Source organism: Engraulis encrasicolus, chromosome 20 (assembly GCF_034702125.1).
Source record: "Engraulis encrasicolus isolate BLACKSEA-1 chromosome 20, IST_EnEncr_1.0, whole genome shotgun sequence".
In the NCBI taxonomy this organism is placed as follows: Eukaryota; Metazoa; Chordata; class Actinopteri; order Clupeiformes; family Engraulidae; genus Engraulis; species Engraulis encrasicolus.
Window position 1 is genome coordinate 26,928,996 of NC_085876.1, and position 19,556 is coordinate 26,948,551.

General features: G+C 43.4%; 1 protein-coding gene across 1 annotated transcript in view; it reads left to right on the plus strand.

The window, feature by feature from the left end:
• Positions 1-3,538: 3,538 nt before the first annotated feature.
• The window catches only part of ptk2aa (protein tyrosine kinase 2aa), a 222,384-nt gene continuing 206,366 nt past the window's right edge, over positions 3,539-19,556 (plus strand). The window contains exon 1 of the mRNA XM_063185699.1: positions 3,539-3,705. The gene's annotated coding sequence lies outside the window, so the exon portion shown is untranslated. The remainder of the gene's footprint in view (positions 3,706-19,556) is intronic.

The window sequence follows — 19,556 nt, forward strand, 5'->3', positions numbered from 1 at the left end:
CAGGAAAACTTTGTTATTCTTTATTTTTGCTCACTCAACTATTCATGAAAGCAAAAGCATGTTTATTTTGTCCAGCAGATGGCAGTAAACAATACCTGTCCTCAGAGCCGTATATAAAAATCTTTATATACGGCTCTGCCTGTCCTATGTGAACACATCAGTGATAAGATGTGAGCTACTACTGACCGGTGCATGACCAAATTGGTGTGGTAACACTTATGCATAATAAGGATACATAAAATGTATTATAAAGACTTTATAAAAGACCACTGATGAATAAAACACAAGTGTTTTTGCTAAGTTTTACTAATGCTCTATAACATATCCACAAATAATATGTTCAAGATTTTACAAACCTTTTAACAGTATTTTTTATTCATTTACAAAAAATATGAATGTTTGATAAACAAATACCTATAAAATATTAACAAAACATTTCCCACTCATTTACAATTTTTTTTATCATTGGTTAATTATTTACTAAGTTTTTAGAATACTTTTTATGCATCCCTTACAAAGTGTTACCATTGTTGTCATATAGTGTACAGACAAATCAACCTATTTAGCTATCTATCTAACTATGGTTTCAGCTCTAACTTGAAATGTTTGTCACATACACACTTGAGCTGCAGTCCATGTAAAAGTTATGCGTCTCGTCATTTGGGCAATTGGGCAGTAATCATACACATTAGACAGTTGGCACAATTCTCACCATGATCTTATTTGTTTTCAATTCATATGGGGAAGAATTGGCATTCAGAAACTTCAATCTGAGGGGTTGTCTGGACGACAACAGCAGATGTCAAATCTTCTGCTCATTATGGTTGTTATGACTTGTGGCGCTCTGTTCTTTTTTTCCTCATGGAAACTGGCCATAAGCTTCTCTGCTATGAGCACTATGTGTTTAGTTATGTCACGTTTGCACCATGGGATAATCACATTTTGTTTAAAGGCCTTAAACCCCTGTTTGCAGATTAGAGATTGCGAAAACAATGTGGACTCTGCAGATGTCTCCTGATTACCACGCAGCCAGTTAAACACGAGATCCTCTCCCATTCATTAGTGGGATTAGATTGGCAATAATATCAGTAGAAATATCCGTCTGCTATGCCAGTTTTTTTTATCATGGTGAGGAGTGGATTACACCGCTCAAACTACTTTTCAGATGGAGGTTTAAAGTTTTAATCTAAATCATAAGCAAATACGCCAAAATTATGAAATGGTCCCAATATGGAGCGTCTGAGCTATTCAATAGTCAAGTGTCAGTATGTGTAATTGCTCTGTGCTGTGTGTGTGTGTGTGTGTGTGTGTGTGTGTGTGTGTGTGTGTGTGTGTGTGTGTGTGTGTGTGTGTGTGTGTGTGTGTGTGTGTGTGTGTGTGTGTGTGTGTGTGTGTGTGTGTGTGTGCGTGTGTGCGTGTGTGTGTGGGTGTGTTCATGTGTGTGCGTGCACCGAAATGGGGATCATGCAGCTCTATGCTGTATATGTGTGTGTGTGTGTGTGTGTGTGTGTGTGTGTATGTGTGTCTGTGTGTGTGTGTGCAAGGGTGGAGATATAGGGGGGGCAAGCGGGGCATTTGCCCCTGGGACCAGGGCCCTCCCGTATTGGTGGTGGGGGCCCTATTATGACCTTGGTAGGCGGTATGTGGGGCCCTATCAGTGGTTTGCCCTGGGGCTCTGTGTGCAATTGTTCCGCCACTGTGTGGGTGTGTGTCTGTGGGTATGCTGTGCCTGGAGTGGAGGTCTCTGACTTCACAAGATGGATGAGATGGGGATGGAAGATGCATCCACCGCCCCTCAAACCAAACATCTAAAAGTCATTATACACCTGTGTGTGTGTGTGTGTGTGTGTGTGTGTGTGTGTGTGTGTGTGTGTGTGTGTGTGTGTGTGTGTGTGTGTGTGTGTGTGTGTGTGTGTGTGAGAGTGTATGTGTATGTGTCTGTTTGTCTGTCTGTCTGTCTGTCTGCACTTATGAACGTATCTGCACTTCTCATTGAAGCCATACATTAAATATTGTGCTCTCAGACAGGTAGTGTAGTGAGGGGATGGTTGATAAAAGCACATGTGATGCCCTGAGAGACAGTAGCCTACAGTATGCCTACATTATTTATTACACTCCATCAGGGCAGGAAAGCGGACGGAGTGGGGCGAAGGGGTCAGTTGTCCCGGGCCCAGGGAGACAGGGGGCCCAAAATGAGGTTTTCATTACACTATGCATTGGATGTGAAAGAAAGTGAAAGCCCATTGGGAAACTCCAACTCCCATTGTCATTGTGACACAGCACTCCACAGCACACAAGTGAACACTGCACACAACGAAATTGCATTTATGCCTCACCCGTGCAAGGGGGCAGCCCTCAGTGGCGCCCCATGGGGAGCAGTGCGGTGGGACGGTACCATGCTCAGGGTACCTCAGTCATGGAGGAGGATGGGGGAGAGCACTGGTTGATTACTCCCCCCACCAACCTGGCGGGTCGGGAGTCGAATCGGCAACCTCTGGGATGCAAGTCTGACACCCTAACCGCTCACCCATGACTGCCCACCGCTCATGGGGGGCTTTCAGATGACTTTTGTCCTGGGCCCGGAAAAAGCTGTCAGCGGCCCTGCATCAGGGTACAATAAAGAAGCTGCTCTGCTAATGTTAGTGTATTCTGTGCACAACGCCTCCAACAGCAGAAGCCGTCCTCTTGAAGCCAAAACCATGGTAATTTTCCCACAAGGGAAAGACTTGGATTACTGCTGAACAGGTGCGTCTAATGATACACTGTGGGGGGAAGGGAGGTGGCTGTCTGTGTGACAAAAGGAGACGTGAAACAGGGTCATGACTGGATTTCATGATGAGGAGAAATTATAATCGTGTTTGAAGGATTTCTTTTGGTGTTAGGGGCCCGCTTAGTGTTTCATTATGGGCAGAGAGAATATCCTACATGTGGCCATGTGAATATTAACATACACACTAACAGATGTAATAGAAGTACTATTGTTTTGCCATAGACAAAGGCTTGAATTCACACTTTAGACTAAAATGGTGAATGGGAAACAGTAAAAGCACAGTGGAAAACATATGCTTACTGTCCAGTGCTCACTGACAAATGGCAGGCTACATGCCAGAAAGTAGCCTACATGCATTAATGCATAGTTATTGTCTCTTGCAGAAAATAATGGTTAGGGCCTATTTAAGGATGGTGAAGCCTGTGCGTAATAGATGGCAATATGCACCAAGAACCGTCTGACATGCCAGAAAGTAGCCTACTGTATATGCAATGCATCATCAGTAAGGTGTGATAGTTATTGCCTCTTGCAGAAAAGGGAGAACAATGGTTATTTAGGGATGGTGAATCCTGTGCGTAATAGATGGCAATGCCCACGAAGAAACGTCAGAAGATGACAAGGTATAGGCAAAACACCTTGGGTGTATCACAGCCCTTGTATCAGTAGATGCTCAGTCTCGCCATCTGGAGTAGCCCCTTCGCATTTTTCCTGTAGGGGTGTAGCTGTATTCGCCCGGTTGCTACGCTGACGCCATGTTGGAATGCGAGAGTCAGGATGAACGGGAATACGCAGGGCTGGAGTGGGAGAAGTGAAAGGAAAGCGCAAGCTATAGACTACTAACTTCCCTTGCATTGGAATTTAATCATCGACAACGAAGTCATCGACTTAAGAAGAGAAGCCAGAGTTTATCCATCGCCTTGCAAATCTTATACCTCGTGAGTAGTGCTGTGATTTCAATTATTTCGTCAATATGAGCCAAAAATGCAACTCATTGGTGAGACTGGCGGTCGAATAGCTTACAAACCGACCTTTTTGGAAATCGTGGATTTGACTGTCCCCATAGAATCACGATTCTCCATTTTCTTTACTGGAAAAAGTGGGAGCGATATATTGTTGAAACATCTGGGTTCGAAGAATGTATTTCATATTTTTATGTACAGTAAGAGGCGTTGTTCCAAGGTGGGCTCTGCCCTAGCAGTCACAACAAATAGCTGAAGTTACAAACACAGTGAACCAGAAACATTGTAGCGTTGTTGGGAATGTATGCACCAACACCTAGACGCTATTCTGGAAGAATGAAATGATATTATTTATCTTTGACTCAAATAAACAATACTTCAATATAGTTATGAAGAAGACTTCAATGTGAGTTGTTCCAATTCCAGCAGCTAAGTTCAAGCGGTTAATTACGACAGCTGAAAGTAGACCTAGTCCTGTGCTATGAACCGTTTTGAGTAACGTCATGCAACGTGTATTTAAGGTTACACCAGTTCACACACTTCAGGCTTTGCCTTTGGATACATTTTTCCGTGCTGGCTTGCTATTAGCCTAGTTCTACCTTCTCCTAGTGTTAGTGCTGTGATATCTCCTCCATCATTTTTCACGTTTGTATGGAACCTTTTTGTGTGACCGAGATACTGTATTTTTTCGTAGCCCGGGGCGCTTGAAATTACAGTGCTCTCTACTGTACGGCTCTGGCATATTATTTTTAGACTCACTCGAGTATACAGGCAAGGCCTAGCCTACGGTGTGTCTCTCACTGTAAGTATATATTATCAGAAAACTTCTGACTTCTGCCCTCTGCATGCCATGGTATGGAAACCAAATATACCGTATTAAGGGTTGAGGAATTGCTCCTCGACTAGAAGTCCTGGAGCGTGTTTACATTTGACAGTCTGTTTGGTTTAGCATCAGAGAAGCTCCCTCCCATGCCCATGTGTCTAAGATATTGAGTGGGAAGAATAGTTGTAGACATTATAATATTATAAAATACACGTATAACATTGTAATAGAGCTCTCATCCTCCACAGTGTGAAACTCTGTGATAAAATCAAGCTTGCTGACCACCTTGCTTTGAAAACCACAAGGGTGGTCTATGCACATTCATTACTTCAATATAAAACCTCTCTCAAAATGTTCTGAAGTGACACATGCTTCATGGCAAGAGCAGGGAGGACAGGGGGGGCGATGGAAATGCCTGCATTGACGTCCGTCCCCATCCAGATGGAGGGAAGAGCGTTTGAAACATCCGTCTTTAATTGTATCATGTCCTCTTTTAGCTGCAGAGGAAGAGGGTATGATTTTTGTAAGCCTGCTCAGACAGGAAGCCTTAATACACACACACACACACACGCACACACACACACACACACACACACACACACACACACACACACACACACACACACACACACACGCACACGCATACACACACATCCAGTTGCGTTGTGTCCTGCTGCGCCAGGATGTTGCTGCCTGATAGGGTCCCCCAGGAGTGTTAGGGGAAAAAACGCCTTTTTCCTCTCAGCAGCTAGCTATGACTGGCTGTTGTTGTCTTTTGACTGTGTGTGTGTGTGTGTGTGTGTGTGTGCAGGGCCCTAAATTATCATTTTTAATCACCAGCCAAAATGGCTAGTAGATGAAATCTTACCAGCCAAACACACACTCACTAATTGGTCAAAGTGGCTAGAAGGGTCGTCTTTTCTACCAGACAAAATGACATTTCACCAGCATTTGGCTGGTTGGCTAGTGTTCATTTAGAGCCCTGTGTGTATGTGTGTTTGTGTGTGTGTTTGTGTGTGTGTGTGTGTGTGTGTGTGTGTGTGTGTGTGTGCGTGTGCGTGTGTGTGTGTGCAGTAGGTCTGAGAGGGAGAGAAGAAGTTAAGCTACCAAATCCAACGCGAGAATGTTGTTGATTTTTCCTGTGATGTTCAACCAACCACCAGACCAATGAAAGGCTGTAACTTAGTTGTACTCTACTGTATGGTCCTTGTGTTTTTGTGTTGCTATGTTTCACTATTTGGGATTTGGTTATTCATAGGATCTCCATAATAACGGTCTAAACCATATTGAAGTGATTGAAATGAATCATCCCATGCATTGCATGCCACGCAACCAAACAAGCAAACATGACAGAATGAGTCCCAACATGACAACATGAGTGCAGAAACATGATGTGTCCCATCCCGACCCCCAGTTTGTGAACTACTGGTGTAGATGAAAACGCGTAACACGATGGTATGAGTGAAAACCTGATAAAATGAGTGCAAACATGATGGAATGGGTGAAAAACTTGTTTTTGTGTGTGTTTGCCTCAGTCCATGCGGAGGTGTTTAGAGATGTAACTCCTATTACAGTATTTTCAGTGTTTCCGTTTAGACTCAGCAGACCCGGCGCTGGCCTCAGATGTTTCCTTCTCCTTCTCTGGCTTTAATTTTCTCCAGTTGCTTCGTAGTAAACTCCCCATTTGCTGATGTGCTTGTTGTGGTCGCTTTATTCTCTCCGAGAGACGCTTTCAAGAAAGACCGGCGCTCCGTTGTGTTTGGATGAGTCACCTGTCACTCATGGCAGACAGGCAGGGTAAAGCTTACAGGGCTGCGAGAAGCAATCACCCAATTACTCTCCATGTCTCTCTACCGGCACGTCATCTTGCATTACACAGATCCTGCCATCCTTCCTCCCGTCCCGTTGTTTCTAGACACAATGTCATTCAGACTTGCTTACCCGACACCGTCAGCGCACGCGTACACACGCACGCACGCATGCGTCACACACACACACACACGCACGCACGCACACACACACACACACACAGCATACAGCATTACTCTCACAACAGGGAACCTCTTTATCATTTACTCCACGTTATCATTTCTTCACATGTGTTGTTCATTATATGGACCTGCTAGTGCTGCGGGTGACTGATGGACACAATTGGCATTTTCCACTCCATCCCCTCCTGACAGCAGGTAACAACGTGCTGACTGTGACAATCGAGAAACAGCATGGGAGAGGAAACAGGGGTGAATGAGTTGTCTGTCTGTCTGTCTGTCAAGTGTTGAGCGTGCCAGCAGGAGAACGGTGAAAGCCCGTCTGGATCAGGCTAAGGTGGGGATTCAGGAGCACGGCGGGTGTAGGGAGAGGAGTGGTTGACATCGCCAAGGCGAAAAGGATATCCACCTCTATCCGTCCGTTCGTTCAGTGTGTCTGATTGAAGGCCTCTCTCTCTCTCTCTCTCTCTCTCTCTCTCTCTCTCTCTCTCTCTCTCTCTCTCTCTCTCTCTCTCTGTCTCTCTCTCTCCTCCCCTAGAGATGTCTGCTGTTTCCTGCCAGAGGAAAGGGGCTCTTTTGAGTAGCCGTGTAACAGACAAAACAGAGCATGAGCACCAGTGCTTGGATTTCACTAATGATCATTACCGGTCCTGGAGTTTGGCTCTCCAGATTTGATTTGTGTAACTGTAGCTGTCCGCCCGGGCCTTAAGCTTATGGGTATTTGACAGTAGTGTGTAACTGTAGCCGTCTAGGCCCTTATGTGTATTTGACAGTTAGCGTGTCCCTTACAATTTGTAGCTGGCGGATTCCTCGTTCCTTCCTTGAGGTACACGTTTTCCATGTGTTGGGATAATCTATAAAGTGGCCATATGGTGTGCGTTTGCTTGAAGATTTGTTAACTTCAAAAGATTATTTTTTTCAGTCTTGTAACATTCAATTCGAACCATTGCAAACAAATTACTCTCAGTGCACCTCGCGTCTGTCCTGCCTGAGTCAGGCCTTTGTGAAGGTGAACTTGTTTTTCTCTCAGGGCGGATTAGCATACGGTGGGCTGAGGAATCAAGTACAGTGATTTCATTTAGAGGGCTCCAACCCCCGCGTTCCAAGATGGCCCGCGTGTCCACCACACACTACACACTACTCAGTCGCTCAGTCTACTCAGTCGCTCTCTCTCTCTGTCTCAGTGCTTTTAATGGGTCCTGTGTATGCTGCTGTTGCTTGTGCTGGCAAGTGGTGCGGGCCAGAGTGGAGGCCGTCAGGAAGCCGAGAGTTTGAGTCACCCCAGACCCAGGCTATGCACAAGGCTGCGTCCGAGCTAGGCATTTCCTGTCTACCTGACGCTGCATGGGGATTAGGTTGGTGGTGAGTGGTAAGCTTATGTATTCTTGTTGTTGTAAATGCACCCTGTGTGAGGTGTGTCCGATGGTCCTAAAGAGCTTTTTTTTGCCTTTTGTGGGGCTTTTCAAGCCTTTATTAGGTTTTATGAGACAGGATAGTGGCGGAAAGACAGGAAGCGTGTTGGGAGAGAGACAGGGAAGGGCCGGCGAAGGACCCTGGCCGGAATCGAACTTGGGTCGGCTGCGTAGCAGACGAGTGCCCTACAGTTAGCGCCATGGTAGGACCCAAAAGAACTTTTAATTTAAAAAAAAAGCTGTTGCACACTCAAAACATAGATATCCATACTGATGTATTAGACCAAGGTTTTGGCTTATGCCTTCATGAGGGTGGTGCGCTCCATGAAGTGGCATAGTACAAGTTAGTTTCACAACTTCCGTCCATATTCCAACATCATTTTTAAAATATTGCTTTAAAAAAATATATTTTACAGGAAAAGTAAGTGCTTTAATACTGTTACTAAACAAATTATGGAATGGTTTTAATGTGCATATTAGATTAGATAACTTCATTAGTACCCAAAAGTAGATTTGGTTTGCAGATAAGTGATCTCCACGCATACAAAACATCTTAAAGGGACACTGTGTGAGATTTTTAGTTATTTATTTCCAGAATTCATGCTGCCCATTCACTAATGTTACCTTTCTCATGAATACTGACCATCACCATCAAATTCTAAGTATTCATTATGATTGGAAAAATTGCACTTTTCATACACGAAAAGGGGGATCTTCTCCATGGTCCGCCATTTTGAATTTCCAAAAATAGCCATTTTAAGCTGCAAAAATGACTGTACTTGGATCTTACCAGAAAATATTTGTTTATTACTTAGTAAACTTTCATGTATAGATCAAATTTGGCAATAGGCAGCCCAGTTTCAATGAGCAGCATAGTTGCAGTACCTTTTTTGACCATTCCCTGCACAGTGTCCCTTTAAACATTTAAGACACACATATCATACAAGCATTTCACACTGGACATGTAGACAACACCCAAAAGTTGTGCATTCTATTGAAGAGACAGAATGAGATAAATATGTAAGAAAATAGAAATATGATAAAAGAATCATAAAATGTTCCATCACCGTCTATGTTTAGATGCTATGTGAAACATTGTATGATATATTGAACATAATCAAGGTTTTATGCAATCAATCCCTTCTCTCCATGAGCGCTTTGCAGTCCCGAGCCCCAGTTTGGGATGCACTGATGGGACGCATGAGATGGGAAGAGGAGGCCCTGCCGTGGCCAAACGGTAGGGCACTCATCTACCATGTGGCTGACCCGGGTTCGATTCCCGGCCTGGGTCGTTTGCCGACCCGTCCTCGTCTCTCTCCCCATTCACCACCTCCACCTCCACCTCTCAAACTGTCCTGTCATCAATGAAGTCACAAAAGACAAAAAAAAATCTTTACAAAAAAAAAGAGATGGGAAGAGGACTGGACTTGGTCCACTGCATTCTGATGCTGCTTCTCACCGGAGCAGGACACTGGGTGCTTCCCATTGTCCTAACTCCCGTCCTCCCTTGTGCTTGTGGCCTTGTGATGACGTCGCAACCTAAGACGTCATTAGTGACAGAAGTTTAATTTAATGTCTCGCAAAAGCATGAATCATCAGAGGTCATTTTTCTCATTTGCAATGAGGATATTGAATGGGGGAAAGCCCCTCCAAAAGTTGTTGTGTCTAGGCTGATAGCAGAGAAATGTAATTGTTTTCTCCATGGAGGCGGGGCATCAGCAAAGCGCAAGGCCACAATGGAATGTACCCTCTGTGTGTGTGGAGAACTAGTTTGTAGCCCCTTAATGCACGCTGTACCTCCAGTGGCACGCTGTAATAGTCATTGAAATGTAGCTATCATAGCACTACAATACTATGACACAACACAGGCCCTTTAGTAATACATCACAACTTGGTCATTACCATACTGGTAACAACAAATGTATAAAGCCGTGTCTTAAGGGGTTAAAAGTCCTATTCTCACTGCCACACATTGTTTTTTTTTGTCATCAGGGACTTGGATTCCATTGTTTCCCTATGGAAAAATGCGGCTGGAGGCAGGCTGCGACTTTTCACACAGTTTCACCAGAGATGGTTAGATTACTGTACTGTATTCTCTCTGGTTTCACTGTTGCGAATTTCAAGTAAGATAAGGGCCGAGAGGAAGCAAGTGCTTCATGTTATTGGAGAGTGGTTAGATGCACCATTGCCAGAATCGCCCCAGCTATGTTTGCTTGGAGACCGAACTGTCCTACCACCAAATGTGACAAAAGTGGAGTTTGCCCTGGCGTCGGCAGGATTTATTATTGCAGTGAGGATCATCCTCAGACACTGGAAAAGTCAAGTGAGGCCTTGCTTCACGGATTAGCTGAAATTAATTACGGACACTGTCTCGTTTGAGGGTTTCATTGCAAGACTGAATGATGGTAAAGGAAAATATTACAAGGTGTGGTATCATTTTCTGTGCTTCATACCGTTTCAATGGTCTCAGGTTGCATAAGTGTACTTGTAATTAGACTGTACTTAAATCCCCCCCCTTATTTGTGTTTATTAGTTTTTTTTTGTCTTTGTTGTCTTATTTTCATTGCCTTTTTATTGTGGGATATTGTCTTTCTGTTCTTCTTTTGGCCATAGCTGCCCTCCTTGAGTGATATGTAAAAGTTATGGTGATTTGATCCATGGAAAAATACAATAAAAACTTGAATTGAAAAAAAAAGATAAGGGCCTGGAGATCATCTAGACATGTGAAGCAAGCAATGTTATAAAGTGCTAACACAAGCTTAATCACAAATGAGTTTCAAATGTCAATTGACAAAGTACTAAATATAAGTGTCCCCAAAAGAGTAAGCCTACTTTGTTTAGTATAGTAGGTGGGCACAGACATATATTTATTATTTAATTATTCAATATGCTTTCTGTGCACCACGAAGCTAAAATGTCCACACAAATGGTGAAAGGCAGATAATGTCAGTTGCTTTGCCATACCATTCGCGGCCGCTCCTCTAAAGCAGGGTTTCCCAGCCTTTTCCAACTTGGGGTCCACCTGATACTTTCACAACTGTTTGGGGCCCACCTCTGACCCAATAAACAACACAACTCAAATCAATAGTCAATAACACAGCCACACATGTTATTTAGATTTGTAAAAATTATTTCAAAGGACCACTTGGAACACCTTTGTGGCCCACCAGTGGGGCCTGGCCCGCAGTTTGAGAATCACTGCTCTAAAGGAAGATGAGCAGTGCAGAACTCCCTGAGCCGCATAAAGCCTGTCTACTCTTCACAGCCCCGCTTTTCGGCGGCCGGCAACTTTCCATTATCAAGGTCGAAATTCACATTGAGCGCACAAGAGTAATCTTCCCGCAGCTCAACTTAATAGGAATTACTAAAAAAAAGTTCTTGTGCTATAAAAAAAAGGCTTGTTTTTTTCATCAGGTTGAACACAAAGACTACTGTTCTGCCTTAGTCCCCCACAAGTAGGTCCAAGCACCTGCATTCACTCTATGTGGCTGATACAGGAAGACTGGGTTTGAGTGTGGAGGAACAATTTGAGGCTAGATTTTCCTCTCAGCTGAGTTGAGTATACAATACAGCACAATGGAGGTCCTTATACCGTCCGGAGCTCGATCTCCCTCAAGGCTTTTCAAGTGACAGGTGGACAGATGGCATGAATTTTAAAGACATAAAGCTTTTGTTACTAGTACAGGGTCAAAAGCAGGCCTACTGTTTGCAGGCCTACAGGACAAACTGGTGTTATTTATACTCGTAGATTTTATCACCATCGTCTTCTTGACCCATACAAGATCTTGCCTGGTTCACACCAGACCATATCACAAGTGAGATACGTATGGTCTGGAGACCGCCTACTGAATATGTCGTATGGGAAGTGTGATTTGCATTAGCCAACGAAAGTTCATTGGCCGTTCATCAGCCCATAGCCAATAGCTTCCATTTGTCAAGTAATACACATCATCATCTTTCTACCCCTGTCCGCTCTCGGATTGGCTGCCTATCTTAGGCAAGTGTTTTGGGGAAAGCATCCATGCTGTCTTTCTGATCAGAACGATTGTGCAAAGCAGTATGGGATTTCCCAGGCTATTCAAGATCCAAGCCATACAGCACTCCTCAGGAAGATTATGTTCTGTATGAGTTGCAGTCTTGTTGTTGATGGTAATATATGCAAACATTAACTTGAGTTCTAAGACAGCAACTTCACTCCTCCTAGATCTGAAGTAGAGGTGGAGACCTGAAGGTGAAATCTGATATGCAAGACTTATCTTTAAGAGATCCATATATAATACAAGCAATGTTCTACTGACAATTTTATGAAATTCAAGTTACAAGTCCCCCTCCAATAGTTGATGGCATTTTCGTGCACCAACATGAACTTGCGTTCTAACACAAATTACTTGATTAGATTAAACCTAATGCAATTAGTTAAGGAGTTCCGTGTTTGATAATTGCCCTGTTCCACAAAGGAATGTGGCGGAAGTGGAGCTCTATTATTCCATTTCACTGCATATTTTACAAGAGAAGGCAAACTTGCCATTGTTAGGGTGCTATTCCTCAGATTCAGACAAAATACCTTCGATGGCTTAGGATCTGAGCACCAATTATATTCGAGTTGACACTGACACTGGCTCTACCCAAACCCCCCCACTGCCTTCCTATGTAGAAGGCAAAGCCTAAGGGAGCAACTATGTAGTAGGCTACGTCCAAATACCCTAGTAGGCTTTCAACCAGGAGGCAAACGGGACACGGATAACTTTCTACAGTATACTATTTATTCATATTTGCAGTTGGATGAAGTCTGTGGGAGTTTGACAACTATACAGTAACTGGTCATACCTGCCATCAGGGGTGCCCCCCTCAACGACCGATCTGGTTCAAAGGCTATGTAGTACGTCCGAGTTGTGCTTTCTATTGGCTGGCTTTCTATATAGAAGCTACTGGTCAGGAAGGATGCCGAGTGATAGCTACTGGTAAGGGGGCAGCACCTATTACAGTATTCAGAATGAGCCACTGAATCTGGTGTGTCCTGGTCATGTCTGTGTGAAGGACAGAGGGAGCCTCCCCCTATACTACCTCTATCTTAAACATGCGGAAAACATCTCTCCTCTGAACAGGTTGGAATGTGATGTGAATGTGACATTTCGGGCCCAAATCCTTACTCATTTAACAAGTGAAACGGGAGCTTGGTGTTACGGACTGTATGGTTTGCAATCATCTGCAGACAGTGCTGCCCATCAATCATAACCTCCATAGAGGATTCCACCCTGCTCCACCCTCATTCTATTTTTGTCTTATTAGAATTTTGTGTGACAGTGTTATTGCTATCCATCAAGTTCAGCATCCTCTTGCCCGCTGTGCTGTTCTGTGTGTGAAGAAGTATCTCTTCTCAGTTCACGGTCACCTCAAGTTCCATTCAGCATAGCGTCGACTTGCTACGTTGTCACATAGCCAGATGGCATGAGTAGCCCCAGAAGTTTGACTATTGTGTGAGTGACTATGCCTCGTAGCACTAGATTACATAGTGTACATTACATGTACATTACGTAGCACTAGAGTACATATTACATGTACTGATGCAATGTAAAATCATTAGTAATGGTATAATTAACACTTGAATAGAAAACTGCCAGCAAATTCATGCATCATAACATGTCAACTAACTGTAGCCTACTCAACACAACAGATGGATTTGTCAATATTTTTCACTTTTTGTGGCCACTCAGGGCCCCTTGGCAGATATGGGGCCCTAGGCTGCAGCCATATCTAGCCTGTGCATTATTCCGGCCCTGCTTCTGACACCCAGTCGAAGTGTCTCCGGCACCAGACCCCTCGGACGACAGGACCTCTCTCCCATAAATAAACAGCGATGGCAGATGACTGAAGAGACACTTAAGGGCTCACACAGTCACAAATGCAATATGCTAAATTTACCCAGCAACCCAATGAGCCATCTCTTTCAGACAAGGGGTCCAGGAATTGAAGAGGGGAGCACCTACCTCTTAAGCTTTTGGATTGACACATCGGGACCAGTGTTGCCAGATTGGGTGGTTACCCGCCCATACGGGCTGCTTGGGATGGTCGTCTGCGGGTAAAAACGGGAAAAAAATTGGCCATTTGGTGTTTTTTCTCTGCAGTTTTCTGCCCATAGAAATTAATGCAATTTGTTGAAATTGGACGGAATTTAGCACATTTTGGCGGTTTTTGAGAACCTTTGGAGCGTGATTTGATCAGACACATCTGGCAACACTGATCGGGACTAATTTGAAATTGGAGCCATTTTATCAGAGAAATGTGTCTCTTCATGGCTTGCTCTTCATTTTAGTGTTCCTGTAGTTGTTGCAAAAATATGTACGGCGTAGCAAAGTGCAAAACGATTATGAAATTGGAATACTGTTATGTAAGTGAAATGTCACCCTCTGATCCAAGAGGATGGTGATGTAAGGGTGTCAAAAGTTTAGGTTTCTTCGTTTTCTTTCATTGGGGAGAGTAGAGATTTTCCAGCACTGCTATATGAAAACATTGTACTACTCTCTCAAGAATGGAGGCCAATATTAGTCTTTCAGAGATGGGGGCTTACAGCAAGATACAGACATGCCATCTGAATGGAGCTATTTCCTGCCTCAGTCATTTATCTGTCCTGTTTTTCACAGACATCTTTGCCAGCCAGGTCTGCAAAACTGCACCGGTCTCACTGTCAATTTCTCAGCACATGTGAGACGAGGAAATCACTGACATGCAGATACTGTATAAACTCGTCTTCATCTGTATCTCTGCAAACAGGCTTGTAATTGAACAAGGTCTATCTCTCTGTTATATAGCATGTCAGTGATTATATTATAAAGGTATATCTCTCTCATTTTCTCTTCTCACAGTCTGTCAAATTTGAATTCAAAAGCTTGTTAGTTCAGATGTCTTTGACTTCATCTCTTCTCTCTCTCTCTCTCTCTCTCTCTCTCTCTCTCTCTCTCTCTCTCTCTCTCTCTCTCTTTATATATATAAGGTATCTCTCTCTCATTTTCTCTTTCTCTCTCTCTTTCCTCCTGACATCAACCTGAGGAAGGCTGTGTTGTCATTGCCTAACTTTGCCGTGAGGCAGCGGTGGTGAAAGTGATAGTTCTGCTGTGGCGTCTCATTTCTCGGTTTCTCGACACCTGATTCCTTTGGGCTTTTTAACTGCTGCTAGTCTGCCTGTCTAGTCAGGCTGTAAGAGAGTGTTGCCAGATTGGGCTTTACCCACCCAATTGGACTGCTTGTGATGACTTGTCTGCGGGTAAAAAATGGAAAAATTGGCCATTCTGCGTTATTTTCTGCAGATTTATGCCCATAGAAATCAATGTAATTAGTTGAAATTGGGTAGAATCTAGCACATTTTGGCGGTTTTTGCGACCCTTTTGATCGGACACATCTGGCAACACTGGCTGTAAGAGAGTGTCTGGTGCAGACGGTCCTGCCTGCCTTGCACACATCATGGCCACTGACAGCTTTGGCCAGGCCCAGGACAAAATCATCTGAAAGGGCCCCCCTCTCAGTACATGCAATGTAATAAGGGCCCAATCCTGCCCCACACCTCTCTCCCTGGGCCCAGGACAGTCAACCCCATTGTCTCCGCTGTCAGCTTCCCTGCCTGCACGTCTCATTCATTCTAGGAGTCAGTCGGCTCGGATGCCCAGAGGAGACCAGAAATGGTGAGAGGCGTCTGTGAAAATTACAGCAGGTGTGAAGACAGATAAGGAAGTCCAGCGTCTCTTCATATCCACCTTGACTGCCCCTGGCTATCTCCACCACCTCTTCTTTCATGCTTTCTTCCTTTTTTCACTCTTTAACTCCTTTTCTCTGTTTTTTTATTGTGTTTCTGTCTGTTTTAAGCAGCCCACATGCTCTCTCTCTCTCTCTCTCTCTCTCTCTCTCTCTCTCTCTCGCTCTCTCGCTCTCTCTCTCTCTTTTGATGATATGAATGCAGTATGTCTCATTGACTGTAAATAGGAAGGAAGTGTAACAAATGAGATGTTCTGCACCCTAAATCAAGAGTCATTGTTGCAGGATGAAGTGTCCTCTTGAATGCTGTGGGACACATCATGGACGATAAAAGGGGTTGCTTGGAACACATGATTAGACAGAGATTAGGTCTTGGTGGATTGGTCTGTTTCATCATGGGTTCTACTCATTCTTCAGCAATGTACAGGCAACATGTTCCCAGTTTGGTTTATTCATTGACCCACCGCAACACGTATGCCTACAGAAACTAGCATCAGAGTGGAGTCGTATTAGGCTCAGTCATTTCAAATTGGTGTTAAAGTTTGGTTTTCACTTCCAAGTTGAAGTTTAGGGACTATAGAAAAAATTGAGTTCGAGTGTCAAACCCACAGATAACAAAATGGCCTGCGGGGGGCGCTTTAAAATATATAAACTGCTATAACTTTTGATTAGTAAAACCACATTTAACATATGAGGCATGTATGGATTCAGCATGAAGAGGAGAAACTGGTGAGCTAAGTATTTGGTTACCAGATTAAAGGCACACTATGTAATAAACACACTTTTAGCCAATGGACAGCTAAATCCGGGTTTTTTTAAGATAAAGGGTGAAATGCCCTCAAAGTTGCAATGAAACATTATTATTGTTACAAGTTATTGTAAATAAAGCCTGGGTTATCACTTAACTTGATTTGTTCAGAATATCCCTGAAGCACACAGATACTTAGGATACCTATACACAAATATGGCTGCATAAAGCCCATGTGATATTTAGCACCCAACTTGCAACTTTGAGTTCATGAATTTAGGATCATGAGTACCAGCTTTTTGTCAATCAAGCCATCATTTTATTCACAACTTAAAAACTTTATATCTGGAAGAAAGTAAATCAATAATAATAATAATAATAATAATAATAATAAATACTATGGGGAACATCATTTTTTCCTGCATTCAAAAAGCAAACAGAAGACCATAGGGCTAACATTTATTCCAATATTCCACTCTACAATAACTAAGACAGAGAACAGATGCAAAAACAGTCAGTGGTCAGTCTTAAAAATTGCATGTGCACTTGCACAGACGTGTGCACTTTAACTCTGCCTTCATGCACTTGCACCGAGATCTGGCAGGTCTGTTTGTACAAGTACTAATACAGCTGCACTTCACCTCTAGTTGGACTACATCTTTGGCAACTGCATCTTTGGTAGTGTAGTCCAAATCTGTGAACTGTTCATTTGTTACCAGATAGGCAGGCATGTCTGGCAAATGCAGATAATAAGAACATTTTTCATTCCTGTCAACTACGCTGGTATCAAATGGACAGTTAGACGACAGAGATGTCCTCATAGCAACAGATGATTGTGTCTACCATGTATGAAATATTCCTACAGTATTATTTAGTATGCTAGCCAAAGGCCTCTGCTTGCCCCCAGCAAGCATACTAATTGTTCTCCAACAGTTTATTTAGAATGCTTGCAGGAAAGCATACTAATTGTTCATCAACAGTTTATTATTATTCTACATTGTTCCATCCACCTCGGCCTATGGGAATTGCCATTCATTAGTACGGTGGCTTTGAATCGTTGCAGCGTTCGAGATAGAGACAAGAGAGATGGAGATAGAGTGCCAAAACGAACGGCTCGAAAAGGGCTCAGGGTGGTGTATTTTTCGCTGGCCTACCCCCTTTCATTCGTTCACCAGACTTGTTTTTCCTCAGTTTTCTCTCTGTTTTCCCCCTCATTGAAATGAATGGTAGAATGGTCAAAATGATGATGTCACAAACTGTGGCAGTTAGAGAGAGAGGTGACCTGTCCTGGGGTTTTTAACTAGGTATCAACTAGGTAAAGGCATTGTCAGAGAGGTCTTGGCTCTGAATACAAACTGTGTGAAGATCATAAGCCAACTCTTAAAATTTTTCAGAGAGAGCAACTTTAAAATCCCTATGATGTGACCCCATTCACTTTCAAAAAATGTGCATAGGCCTGAATATGTCCATTTTTTGACTGAACCATTTGGCCTAAAAAGTGATCTCAGCTTTGGCATGAATAGCAGGGTTGTGCTATTTGTGTGTCAATATCATCTGACAACTTGCTAAACTTTTGGAGATATGACAGTGTAAAAATAAAGCTGCACATATTACTCAGCTACTGATTGCCAAAATGTCACCTTTATATTCTTCATTCATACACACACACACACACACACACACACACACACACACACACACACACACACACACACACACACACACACACACACACACACACACACACACACACACACACACACACACACACACACACATGCAGCCTTGTAGAACTTTAGACCTCTGCTGTCACCTGGGCAACCATGGCCTAATATGCTGCTGTGGCCACTCTATACAGTAAGTGGCAGTGGCCTACTGAGTAGGGTGTTGGTCTGTCAGAGGGTTGCAGGTTCGAATCCCACCCCTAACTCTCCCTACCCACCCATTGCTAAAAGGCCCTTGAAGCATCTCCATACACACAAACACACACACACACACACACACACACACACACACACACACACACACACACACACACACACACACACACACACACACACACACACACACACACCTCTCTCTCTCTCGCACAGACAGACAAACACACACACACACACACACACACACACACACACACACACACACACACACACACACACACACACACACAGACCTCTATCTCTATCCCTCATGTTTGTGTGTGTGTATACAACTGCTCTTTGTGTGTGTGTGCATAAGTCGCAAGCATACTAATAGCATTGTCTCAATGCAGTCTTATTATTATTATTATTATTATTATTATTATTATTATCAGGGCTCTAAATTAACTTTTTCCACCACCAGCCAATTTGGCTAGTAGACATTTTTTCTTACTAGCCAAATGGAAGGTCAACTAGCCATTTTTTTCTCACCAAAATAAACCATGCGTTAATTATGTTGCTTTTAATTATTTTATTAAACTAGGCTATGTCCTCAACACAGATAAACAATATAAATATTATACTCAATATTATTTTTCATTCCATTTCCATATACTGCACAGACAGCCAAACACTAGCCTATTACCTCACACACCATCACCCAAACCTCATACAGTATAGGCCTACAACTCACACAAACACAGCATGCCTTCAACACTAATGTCACACACATACCAGACTTTCAACAATTATATTTTTATTACCTGCATTTCATTATTTTTCATTCCATTTCCATATACTGCACAGACAGCCAAACACTAGCCTATTACCTCACACACCATCACCCAAACCTCATACAGTATAGGCCTACAACTCACACAAACACAGCATGCCTTCAACACTAATGTCACACACATACCAGACTTTCAACATACACTATAAACACACACACAACCAAACACTGCAAAACCACATATCCCCTACACAGCATCACTTCACACACAGTGGGCCAAATACCATGGACAATGCACAGAAGACAGGTGAAGGGGAAAAGAGATGAAGGGAGGAGAAGGAGAAGGAGAGGAGGACAGGAGACACCCCCGCGTGCGCGCGCACACACACACACACACACACACACACACACCTACACAGTGCGTGAATGATGTCTGCATTGTGTGTTTATGCTGCTGC